General features: G+C 47.2%; 1 protein-coding gene and 1 pseudogene across 2 annotated transcripts in view; both read right to left on the bottom strand.

Annotated features, from left to right (window-relative positions):
- Positions 1-3,658, bottom strand: part of TMEM248 (transmembrane protein 248) — a 38,987-nt gene extending 35,329 nt beyond the window's left edge. For both annotated transcript variants that reach the window (XM_033193374.1, XM_033193372.1), the window contains exon 1: positions 3,371-3,658. The gene's annotated coding sequence lies outside the window, so the exon portion shown is untranslated. The remainder of the gene's footprint in view (positions 1-3,370) is intronic.
- A 6,749-nt stretch (positions 3,659-10,407) lies between these two features.
- Positions 10,408-10,781, bottom strand: LOC117072225 (annotated as a pseudogene).
- Positions 10,782-11,802: the final 1,021 nt, after the last annotated feature.

The following is an 11,802-nucleotide window of genomic DNA, read 5'->3' on the forward strand; positions in this document are numbered from 1 at the left end:
GAGAATCGTTTGAACCTGGGAGGCAAAGGTTGCAGTGAGCCGAGATCATGCCACTGCACTCCAGCTTGGACAATAGGGCGAGACTCCATCTCAAAAAAATAAATAAATAAAAATAAGGCCAGGTGTGGTGGCTCATGCCTGTAATCCCAGCACTTTGGGAGGCCGAGGCAGGTGGATCACCTGAGGTCGGGAGTTTGAGACCAGCCTGACCAACATGGTGAAACCCTGTCTCTACTAAAAATACAAAAATTAGCCAGGCGTATTGGCGGGTGCCTGTAATCCCAGCTACTCAAGAGGCTGAGGCAAGAGAATCACTTGAACCTGGAAGGTGGAGGCTGCAGTGAGCTGAGATCACGCCACTGCACTCCAGCCTGGATGACAGAGCAAGACTCCATCTCAAAAAATAATAATAATAAAATAAAATAAAATAAAGTCTAAGGCTGAGGCCAGTGAGGTCCTGAGATTAGTCATAAAATCCAGAGCAATTACATGGCATCCTGTTTGAATGGCTTCAAAGGTTCTTCAGGACTGGGCAAGAGAAACACACCATCTCTGTGACGTGGACCAGATGTCATTAAAAACCCTCTGGAGAGGACTGAAGGGCTTGCCATTTATCCTTTGGCTATAGCCAGAGCAGAGACCAGACTAGAGTTGTGCTCCTACAAACTAAACACAGGCACTGAAACAATTCACAGATGTCAAATTTAATTTCCTGATTGTCAATACCAGATAGGAATGACAATCAGCATCTTTTTCATTGTCCTTAATAAGTTAAGCATTGTTTTATGCCACCGGCCTCTTACAGAACAAGACAAACCCATCATATGAAAACAATTATTTAGAAACCAAAGGCCAGGCCTGGCGGCTCACACCTGTAATCCCAGCACTTTGGGAGGCTGAGGCGGGTGGATGACTTGAGGTCAAGAGTTTGAGACCAGCCTAGCCAGCATGGTGAAACCCTGTCTCCATTAAAAATACAAAAATTAGCTGGGTGTGGCAGCATGCACCTGTAGTCCCAGCTACTTAGGAGGCTGAGGAATCGCTTGAACCCAGAAGGTGGAGGTTGCCTCACTGCACTCCAGGCTGGGCAACACAGCAAGACTCCATCTCAACAAACAAACAAACAAACAAAACAAACAAAAACCCAGAAATCTACCAGAAGCTGGACTGGATAGCTTATGCTTATCTTTCTTAGAAAAGCATTTAACCCTTAACTAGCTGCCTCTGCCAATATTTCTAGGCACTGACTGCCCACCTACCCAGCCTGGGTGCCTGTCCACCAACTGGCCCCAGTTTTTTCATTTCCCAGCTAATTCTGAATGGCCCAAATCCTCCCGATCTTTCTAGGTCCACCTCAAAAGTTACTTCATGAGTTTCGGGCCAAGCGAGGTGGCTCACGCCTATAATCCCAGCACTTTGGGAGGCCAAGGCAGGCGAATCACCTGAGGTCAAGAGTTCAAGACCAGCCTGGCCAACACAGTGAAACCTTGTCTCTACCAAAAATACAAAAAATTAGCTGGGCTTGGTGGCGGGTGTCTATAATCCCAGCTACTCAGGTGGCTGAGGCAGAAGAATCACTTGAACCTGAGGGGCAGAGGTTGCAGTGAGCTAACTTTACGTCACTGCACTCCAGCCTGGGCAACAGAGGAAGACTCGACCTCAAGAAAAAAAAAAAGTTTCTGATCCTAACCATAACAAAATCCCTAACACTTAGTATACCACTATAGCAATTCAGTCCTGCCGCATTTTCTAGCCCATTACTTCCTCTAAGTACATTCCTTGCAGGCCGAAACTATTAATATATTTGCACTTAGGCTGGGTGCAGTGGTTCAAGCCTGTAATCCCAGTACTTTGGGAGGCAGAGGTGGATGGATCACCTGAGGTCAGGAGTTCAACACTAGCCTTTAGTAGAGACATGGTGAAACCCTGTCTCTACTAAAAATACAAAAACTAGCTGGGCATGGTGGCAGGCGCCTGTAATCCCAGCTACTAGGGAGGCTGAGGCAGGAGAATTGCTTGGACCTGGGAGGCGGAGGTTGCAGTGAGCAGAGATCGCACCACTGCACTCCAGCCTGGGCGACAAAAGCAAGACTCTGTCTCTCTCTCTATATATATATATTTGCACTTAGCTCCACCTTTCCTCCTTGCAACAGATGCATCTAGAACCTAAATGGAGAAGGTGCCTGTCAACCAGCGTTTGGTGATTTCAGTATTGAGACTTCGGTGCTAGCAGTGATTCCAGTCCACCTGATTCAGGCCACAGGAATTCTCCCAGAATCTTCACTACAAGTTGAAACTCCGCATCCTTACTCTTAGAGAGTAAATGCTCTTGGGGTCAATGTACACGTAAGTATAACTTACGTGCGCGACAAGTCTACTTCCTGTCAGAACCCCTAGATGAAAAGAGGAAGTAGGTGGACCCCCTTATAGGTCAAGCGCTGATGGAACATTCATCTACAAATGAGATACACATGCTCAGACCCTAAGCTGACCCAAGCTGACGGTGCTATGGAGACAAACCACTTTATCACATATTCACCACCAGCCTCGGAGTTTTTCTTCCCACTCTCTCCCATAGCGGCTCACCTTTGAGGCAAGAAAGGAGCAGTTCAGGGGGAAGCCACAATCCTCACAAAGCAGGCTTCAAAGCAGCTCACCATTCATCAGCCAGTGAGGGCTGTCCTCTGGTAGTTGAGAACCAAACTCAGACATTAGATTCTTCCACAAAGGCCTCCTCACCAGCTGTCCAATGGGTACGGCGTTCAGACGACTCAAAACAGCACCACAGGCCTGGTTTTATTACTGATGGTCCCCATCACGGGAACTGAAACTACATGCCTCTAGATTACCTTGCGATCACTCCTCATTTTATTAAAAATATGAATAAAGAATCCACCCCATTCTGGATATTTACCAATCTTGACATAGGGACCACCACTATGCCATTTAACTTTGTGCACATACGTGAGTCCCTCCCTCCCACCTTTCTGAGATGTGTTTCACTGGCAAACGGAGAACAAATACAAACACTCCCCAAAGTCGAAAAACAGCAAAGACCAACATGTTTCCCGTGCCAAATTCGAATTATCCAGGCCTCGGCTCCCGACGTGCGAAGTCCCGCCATCTCCAAGGCCGGCAGGGAACCGTGGCTCGGGGGACGTGGCTGGGCCAACCCCAGTGTGGGGGTACCCGGCCGAGGTCGGCCGATGCTGGGCGACCCCCGCCAGCAGCTGCGTCGGGGGACGCATTCCGAGAAGCGGGGAAAGAAGCTGGCGGAGAAGCCGCTCCCGACCAGTACGACCCCCGCTCCCGGCCCGGCGGGCAGCCCCGACTGGGCCCGACCCCAGCCCGCCCTCCAGCCCCGGCTCACCCCGCCCCGGCGGGCAGCTGCGCGCCCCGGGCCCAGCCGGGCCAGCTGCTCGGCGGACGCCCGCGGCCGCGCTGGGCTCACTCGTGGCGGCGCGTGGCGAGCCCGGGGCCGCTCGGCACCATCTTCTCCGCCGCGCCGGGGACAGCGTCCGGCTCCGCGGGGCCGACGCGAGGACCAGACGCCAACCGGGCTCCCGCCGCCGCCTCAGCTCGGGCTCCGACAGCTGCGGTTTCCGGGTGAAAAAAAAAAAAAAAAACGCCACCTCCAACGCCGCCGTGACCTCCGACCCCGGGCGTCCGACGGCGGCGCGGCCGGGACAAGCTTCGTCAGAAGCAGGCGGCGGAGACCAAGCTTCTGGAATGGGTCGCGTGCATGCGGACGTGCGTGGAGTGCGTGATGGACGTTTATGGGTCTGTGTGCGGGTTTGGTGTGCGCGTGCGTGTGTACGTAGTGCGTATATGTGGCTCGTAGTGTGCATCGTGTACAACGGTGTGTGCGGTGCATGTGCGTCTGTGTGCGTGTGTGGTGTGTGATAGGTGTGTGTGGGTGTGTGCATGCGTAGATGTGTAGGGAGTGCGCACACGTTAGTGTGTGCATGCTCATGTGTGTGCTGTGCGTGTGTCTGTTGATGTGCTTGTATATTAATCACTGCTGATAAACATATAATTTTGGACCAGGAGCGGTGGCTCACGCCTGTAATCCCAGCACTTTGGGAGGCCAAGGCAGGAGGATCGCTTGAGTCCTGGAGTTCCAGACCAGCCTGGGTAACATAGGGAGACTCTGTCTCTATTTATAGATAAAATAAAATGAAAATGAAAATTTTAAAACTATAATTTTGTGCAATCACTTTGCAAAATAATTTGGTATTACGCAGTACACTTAAAGATATACACATCCTCTCTTGAGAATATATTACCCTGGAGAAACAGTTGCACCTATGCACAAGTAGACAAAATAATGCTCATAGCAGCAGTAATGTTTATAGCAGCAGTGTGGCTCACTAAAAATTGGATATAAAAAGCAGATGTCCATACAGTTAAATGTAAAAATCAACTTTGACATATTCATGGTTTGGTTTGTTTTTGTAGAGACAGGGTCTCCCTATGTTACTCAAGCTGGTCTTGAACTATTCGGCCCAAGTGATCCTCCTGCCTCGGCCTCCCAAAGTTCTGGGATTACAGGTGTGAGCTGCCACGCCTGGCCCATCTTCATGTTTAATTAGATACACAAGACCAGTGAAAATTATTTAATACAACTCACACAATTATGGTAGTCAATTTCAGAATATATTGGCAGGGAACAAATCACAAAATGGTACACTGCTACATGTTTCCATTATATAAAATTCAAAACAGGCAAGTTAATCAACATATTGTTTAGAGATGCATACATAGTTGGTTGAACTGACATGAAGCATGAGAAAAAGATGCATAAACTTCATGTTAAGTGTTAGGGGAATGGGATGGGGGAGGAGCACAGGGCACTTTAAAGGTAAACAAAGTTTTGTTGTTACTTTTGAGACAAGGTCTTGCTCTGTCACCCAAGCTGGAGTGCAGTAGCGTGATCATGGCTCAGTCCAGCCTCGGCCTCCCAAGCTGAACTGATCCTCCTGTCTCAGCCTCCTGAGTAGCTGGGACCACAGATGTGCACCACCGTGCCCAGCTAATTTTCGTGTTTTTCATAGAAATGGGGTTTCTCCCAAATTGCCCAGGCTGGTCTCAAACTCCTGGGCACAAGTGATCCGCTCACTCCCACCTCCCAAAGTGCTGGGATTACAGGCATGAGCCACCACACCCAGCCATCTTTAACAAAAGTTTATCAGGTAAAGCCTGTAATGATCAACACAACGGCTCAGTTCCTTCACTGAATACCCTCTTATTTCCATGATTCTTGCCCTCTTTTGTTATCTTGCACCATTTGAATTATCTTCCTTGTTGTAATGGGTGTCACATTATCTGCAAGTGCAGGCAGTATTGAATTCTGTACATAACGATGGAACCAAACTCTCTAAGAAGATGTCCCTTACCAGGCTATGACTGAGTGTAATTAAAGGAGCCCCACCACCAATGGCACCATATATGGCTTAGTGATTGAGGCCGTAGGAGAATGTTAAAAAGCAACCTCAAATCTTTTTTTTTTTTTTTTTTTTTTTTTTGAGATGGAGTCTCGCTCTGTCACCCAAGCTGGAGTGCACTGGCCAGATCTCAGCTCACTGCAAGCTCCGCCTCCCGGGTTTACGCCATTCTCCTGCCTCAGCCTCCCCGAGTAGCTGGGACTACAGGCGCCCGCCACCTCGCCCGGCTAGTTTTTTGTATTTTGTAGTAGAGACGGGGTTTCACCGTGTTAGCCAGGATGGTCTCGATCTCCTGAATTTGTGATCCGCCCGCCTCGGCCTCCCAAAGTGCTGGGATTACAGGCTTGAGCCACCGCGCCCGGCCGCAACCTCAAATCTTTTATCCTAGCTGCCTTGTATGGGATTTCAAAAAATTTTTTGTTTTTGTTTTGAGATGGAGTCTCGCTCTGTCGCCCAGGCTGGAGTGCAGTGGCACGATCTCGGCTCACTGCAACCTTGCCTCCCGGGTTCAAGGGATTCTCCTGCCTCAGCCTCCCGAGTAGCTGGGATTACAGGCACATGCCACCACATGCCCGCTAATTTTTGTATTTTTAGTACAGAAGGTGTTTTGCCACATTGGTCAGGCTGGTCATGAACTCTTGGCCTCAAGTGATCCACCCACCTTGGCCTCCCAAACTGTTGGGATTACAGGCGTGAGCCCAAGTCCAGTAAAAAAAATAAAAAAATAAAAAAAGCTTTTTTAATACAGACAAGGTCTCACTGTGTTGCCCAGGCTGGTTTTGAGCTTCTGGCCTCAAGCAATCCTCCTTAGTTTCCCAAAGTGTTGGGATTATAGGTGTGAGCTACCGTGTCCAGCTGGATTGTAAAATTCTTTTTTTTTAAAAAAAGATTACATGGTACAGCCACTTTTAAACAACAATCTGGCAATTTCTCAAAAAGTTAAACATAGAGTTACCATTTGAAGCCAGGCATGGTGGCTTGCACCTGTAATCCCAACACTTTGGGAGGCTGAGGCAGGAGGATCGCTTGAGCCCAGGAGTTCAAGACCAGCCCGGCCAACATGATAAAATCCTGTCTCTACTAAAAAATAAAAATACAAAAATTAGCTGGGCATGGTGGTGGGCACCTGTAATCCTAGCTACTTGGGAAGCTGAGGCAGGAGAATCACTTGAACCTGGGAGGCAGAGGTTGCAGTGAGCTGAGACTGTGCCACTGCACACCAGCCTGGGCAACAGAGTGAGACTCCGTCTCAAAAAAAAAAAACCAGCCTGGAAAACATAGCAAACCCCATCTCCAATAAACAAACAAACAAACAAGTTCTAAGAGATACAGCTTTATTTAAAAAAAAAAAAAAAAGTTACTGGCCACGTGTGGTGGCTCATGCCTGTAATCCCAGCATTTTGGGAGCCCAAGGTGGGTGGATCACTTGAGGTCAGGAGTTTGAGGTCAGGAGTTTGAGACCAGCCTTGCCAACATAGTGAAACCCCATCTCTACTAAAAATAAAAAAAATTAGCCGATGTGGTGGTGGGTGCCTGTAATCCCAGCAACTTGGGAGGCTGAGATGGGAGAGTGGCTTGAGCCCAGGAAGCAGAGGTTGCAGTGAGCCAAGATCACACCACTGCACTTCAGCCTGGGTGACAGAGCCAGACCTTGTCGCAAAAAAAAAAAAAAAAAAAAAGGTTACCACTTGACCTCACAATTCCACCCCTGGAGAGCCAAGAGAATTACAAACAAAAATTCCAAACAAAAAGTTGTACGGGAGTGTTCATAGCAGCATCATAATACCCAAAAAGTGGAAGCAACTCAAATGTTCAACTGATTAATGGATAAACAAAATGTGGCAAATTCACACAGCAGAATGGTATTCAGCCATGAAAAGGAATGAAGAGATAATGCATACTACAGCATAGATGAATGTTGAACATATTATGCCAAGTGAAAGAAGACAGTCACAAAAGGCCCTGTATTGGATGACTGCATATCTATGAATGTCCAGAATAGACACATCTATGGAACAGAAAGATTAGTGGTTGGGTTGCCTAGGGTGGGTGAGAGGCAATTGGGAAGTGGTGAAAATATTCAAAAATAGGCCGGGCGCCATGGCTCACACCTATAATCCCACCACTTTGCGATTACACTTGAGGTCAGGAGTTTGACACCAGCCTGGCCAACGTGGTAAAACTCCATCTGTATTAAAAATACAAAAATTAGCCGGGCATGGTGGTGCATGCCTGTAATCCCAGTTACTCGAGAGGCTGAGGCATGAGAATCGCTTGAACCCGGGAGCCAGGGGTTGCAGTAAGCCAAGTTCATGCCATTGCACTCCAGCCTCAGCGACAGAGCAAGACTCTGTTTCAAGAAAAAAAAAAAATTGGCCGGGCGCGGTGGCTCAAGACTGTAATCCCAGCACTTTGGGAGGCCGAGACGGGCGGATCACGAGGTCAGGAGATCGAGACCATCCTGGCTAACACGGTGAAACCCCGTCTCTACTAAAAATACAAAAAATTAGCCGGGTGAGGTGGCGGGCGCCTGTAGTCCCAGCTACTCGGGAGGCTGAGGCAGGAGAATGGCCTAAACCCGGGAGGCGGAGCTTGCAGTGAGCTGAGATCCGGCCACAGCACTCCAGCCTGGGCGACAGAGCGAGACTCCGTCTCAAAAAACAAAAAAAAAGAAAAAAAAAAAAAAGAAAAAAAAAAATTGTGATGATGGTTGCCCAATTCTGTGATTAAACTAAAAACCACTGAAGTGTACACTTTTAATTGAGTTAATTTTATGTAGGTTAATTAGATCCAGACAAAACTTTTTTTTTTTAAGGTTAAGGCTTTACAAAAGAAACAAAACAAAAACAAAAAAAGGGATAAAAATATGGGCTCTAATCGTGGAAATCTTTAGACAGTTAATTTTTTAATGGCATGAAAAAGAAGGAAATTGACAAAGAGCCAACAAAATCTTGAGATAATTTTCTAGGAATCTGGGGTTCCCACCGTGAAGTCTCCTCAAACTCCTTAGCATATACAGTTCCGAGGCTTTGAGAAATTTCAGAAAATTCTTCCGATGAACCTACAGCACTGAATGCCAAAATACCCACATTTGTTTGTTTGTTCATTGTGAGACAGGGTCTTGTTCTCTTGCCCAGGCTGGAGTGCAGTGGCACAATCATAGCTCAGTGAAGCCTCAACCTCTCAGGTTCAAGCAATCCTCCTGTCTCAGCCTCCCAAGTAGCTAGAACTACAGATGCGTACCACCACTTCCAGCTAATGTCTTTATTTTATGCTTTGCAGAAACAGTCTCCATTGCCCAGGCTGGTCTCAAACTCCCAGGCTCAAGCAATCCTCCCACCTCAGCCTCCCAAAATGCTGGGATTACAGGTGTGAGCCATCACATCAGGCCCCCACTTTTAATATTAAGTCAGTAGTCCCTTGTCCCATACTTGCAAATTTTTCTTTAACATTGAGATGGTTTCAAAATTAAAAAATAAGGCAGAGCATGGTGGCTCATGCCTGTAATCTCAGCACTGAAGGAAGCTGAGGCCAGAGGATCACTTGAGGTCAAGAGTTCGAGACCAGTCTGGCCAACATGGTGAAACCCTGTCTCTACTACAAATTTTAAAATGAGCCAGACATGGTGGCAGGCGCCTGTAATCCCAGCTACTCGGGAGGTTAAGGCAGGAGAATCACTTGAACCCGGGAGGGGGAGGTTGCAGTGAGCCGAGATCGGGCCACTGCACTCCAGCATCGATGATAGAGTGAAACTCCATCTAAAATAATAATAATAATAATAAATTAAGTGACATTCCTTATCAAAAAAAGAATCAAGGTGGTAATAGAGAAAGATCGACAAGAAGGACAGAATCTCTTGAGCCAGCTCCCAGTGGAGTTCCTGAGACCTTTCACAAACGTGTGTGGGAAATGGTCAAGATTGAGAAGAAACTCTTTCAAGTTTACCGTGACAGGAAAGGGCAGCAGAATTGATTCAGGGCCATATGGGGATGCCACTGTGAAAGGGATCAAAGGTAAAGTCTGGTTCAAAGTTGGAATGTGTGATTTTAAAAAATGTATAATGTATATTGTGACAGTGTCTCCCTTACCTGAATGCTAATAAAGGTATGGATAATAACGTCTGAATGGAAATTTATTTCCCTGCTGAGTAAAATGAAATAAGAAATGACATGTACATCTTTCCCCAGTTGGACATGCAAAAATGAGAGCCTTTACCATTACCCAAGCCAATTCACAAAGTACGTCTGAAGCCGTATCAGAGACCTGGGCCAGGCACAGTGGTTCACGCCTGTCATCCCAGTGCTTTGGGAGGCCAAGGCGGGAGGGTCACTTGAGGCCAGGAGTTCAAGATCAGCCTGGGTAACATGGCAAAACCCCATCTCTACAAAAAATACAAAAATTAGCTAGGTGTGGTGGCGGGCGCCTATAATCCCAGCTACTTGAAGAGCTGAAGTGAGGCTGGGCGTGGTGGCTCACACCTGTAATCCCAGCACTTTGGGAGGCCGAGGCAGGCAGATCACAAGGTCAGGAGTCCGAGACCAGCCTGACCAACATGGTGAAACCCCGTCTCTACTAAAATAGAAAACTTAGCCAGGTGTGGTAGTGCACGCCTGTAATCCCAGCTACTCAGGAGGCTGAGGCAGCAGAATTGCTTGAACTTGGGAGATGGAGGTTGCAGTGAGCCGAGATTGTGCCACTGCACTCCAGCCGGGATGACAGAGGGAGACTCTGTCTCAAAAACAAAAAGAACTCAACGGGAGGACTGCTTGAGCCCAGGAAGGTCGAGACTGCAGTGAACCGTGACTGCACCACTGCACTCCAGCCTGAGTGACAGAGCAGGACCCTGTCTCTTAAAAAAAGAAAAAGAAAAAGAAAAGATACCTGAAGAGCAACAAGAAATTGTTTTCCTAATTAAGGAAATTTTTTTTGGCAATTTTATAACTTTATATGATGTATTTGACAATCAGTGATTAGTTCTCATCCACACTGTCTATAGATTTTTCAAAGTAGTAGCAGGTACATAGGTAGCCAAAGTATAGAGCTTATTTGGTGAATCTTCAGCCTCATTCCGTTTTCTGGACAACCGCACACAGATACCGTATGGGATATTCCTTTGGCCCAGACAGCTTTGTTCAGCCTGGTATCAATGTGCACATCTGGAGTTCCCATCTCCTTCATGGCATATTTCAGAATTTCTTTGAGCGCCCGAGGGGCACGCTTCTTGAAGCCCATTTCATGGATGTGCTTGTGAGTGTTGATGGTGTATTCTCGGGTCACCACCTCATTGATGGAAGAATGGCCCTTTTTCTTCTCGCCACCCTTCTTTGCGGAAGCCATTCTGCTGGGTCTCGTTAACGAAATTTTTTTTTTTTTGAGACGGAGTCACTCTGTCACCCAGGCTGGAGTGCAGTGGCGCGATCTCCACTCACTACAAGCTCCGCCTCCCTGGTTCACACCATTCTCCTGCCTCAGCCTCCCAAGTAGCTGGGACTACAGGCGCCCGCCACCACGCGTGGCTAATTTTTGTATTTTTAGTACAGATGGGGTTTCACCGTGTTAGCCAGGATGGTCTTGATCTCCTGACGTTGTGATCCGCCCATCTCGGCCTCCCAAAGTGCTGGGATTACAGGCGTGAGCCACTGCGCCTGGCCTCGTTAACGAAATATTAATGCAAGTATATTACGAATAGAATGTATATACAAATAGTATGCACAAACTCACTGTATGACACCCTGGTGTGGCCAGTGGGAGAGGCTGACAGATCATAGAGACTCAAGGTAGACTACAGGGGAGTCAACCAAACAGCATCCCCAAGTAGCCTCAGAAGCCCGGAATATGATGCAGACTATACAACTTACACAGCAAACTGAAAGTGACTGGTATTTCACAGCTGATCTGGCTAGTCAATTTTGCTCCATGTCAGTTGCTAGAGAGCCAATAATAATTTGCATTTATGTGCAATAGTCTACAATATACATGTACTGTATCTCTTGAAAGATATTTGAACTCTCGCATACTGTCATGAGCTGATAAGGTAAGACGTAGAGCTAAAATAACTGGACGTTATTTTGGTATGCTATATTGATGATATGATTATCTGGGAGATTATGGGTTAAGATAAAAGCAATCATATTTATTTATTTATTTATTTAGAGATGGAGTCTCACTATGTTGCCCAGGCTGGTGTCAAACTCCTGGGCTCAAGCGATCTTCACACCTCAGCCTCCCAAAGTGCTGGGATTATAGGCGTGAATCACCTCACTCAACCTAAAACAAACTTATTAAACTCATAGTCAAATTAGGGATGGTTAATGAATTGCAAAAATCCAAGACCCACACAGACTGCAATTCGTGAGGA

The sequence above is a fragment of the Trachypithecus francoisi genome, unplaced genomic scaffold (assembly GCF_009764315.1).
Source record: "Trachypithecus francoisi isolate TF-2019V2 unplaced genomic scaffold, Tfra_2.0 Lachesis_group4, whole genome shotgun sequence".
Lineage (NCBI taxonomy): Eukaryota > Metazoa > Chordata > Mammalia > Primates > Cercopithecidae > Trachypithecus > Trachypithecus francoisi.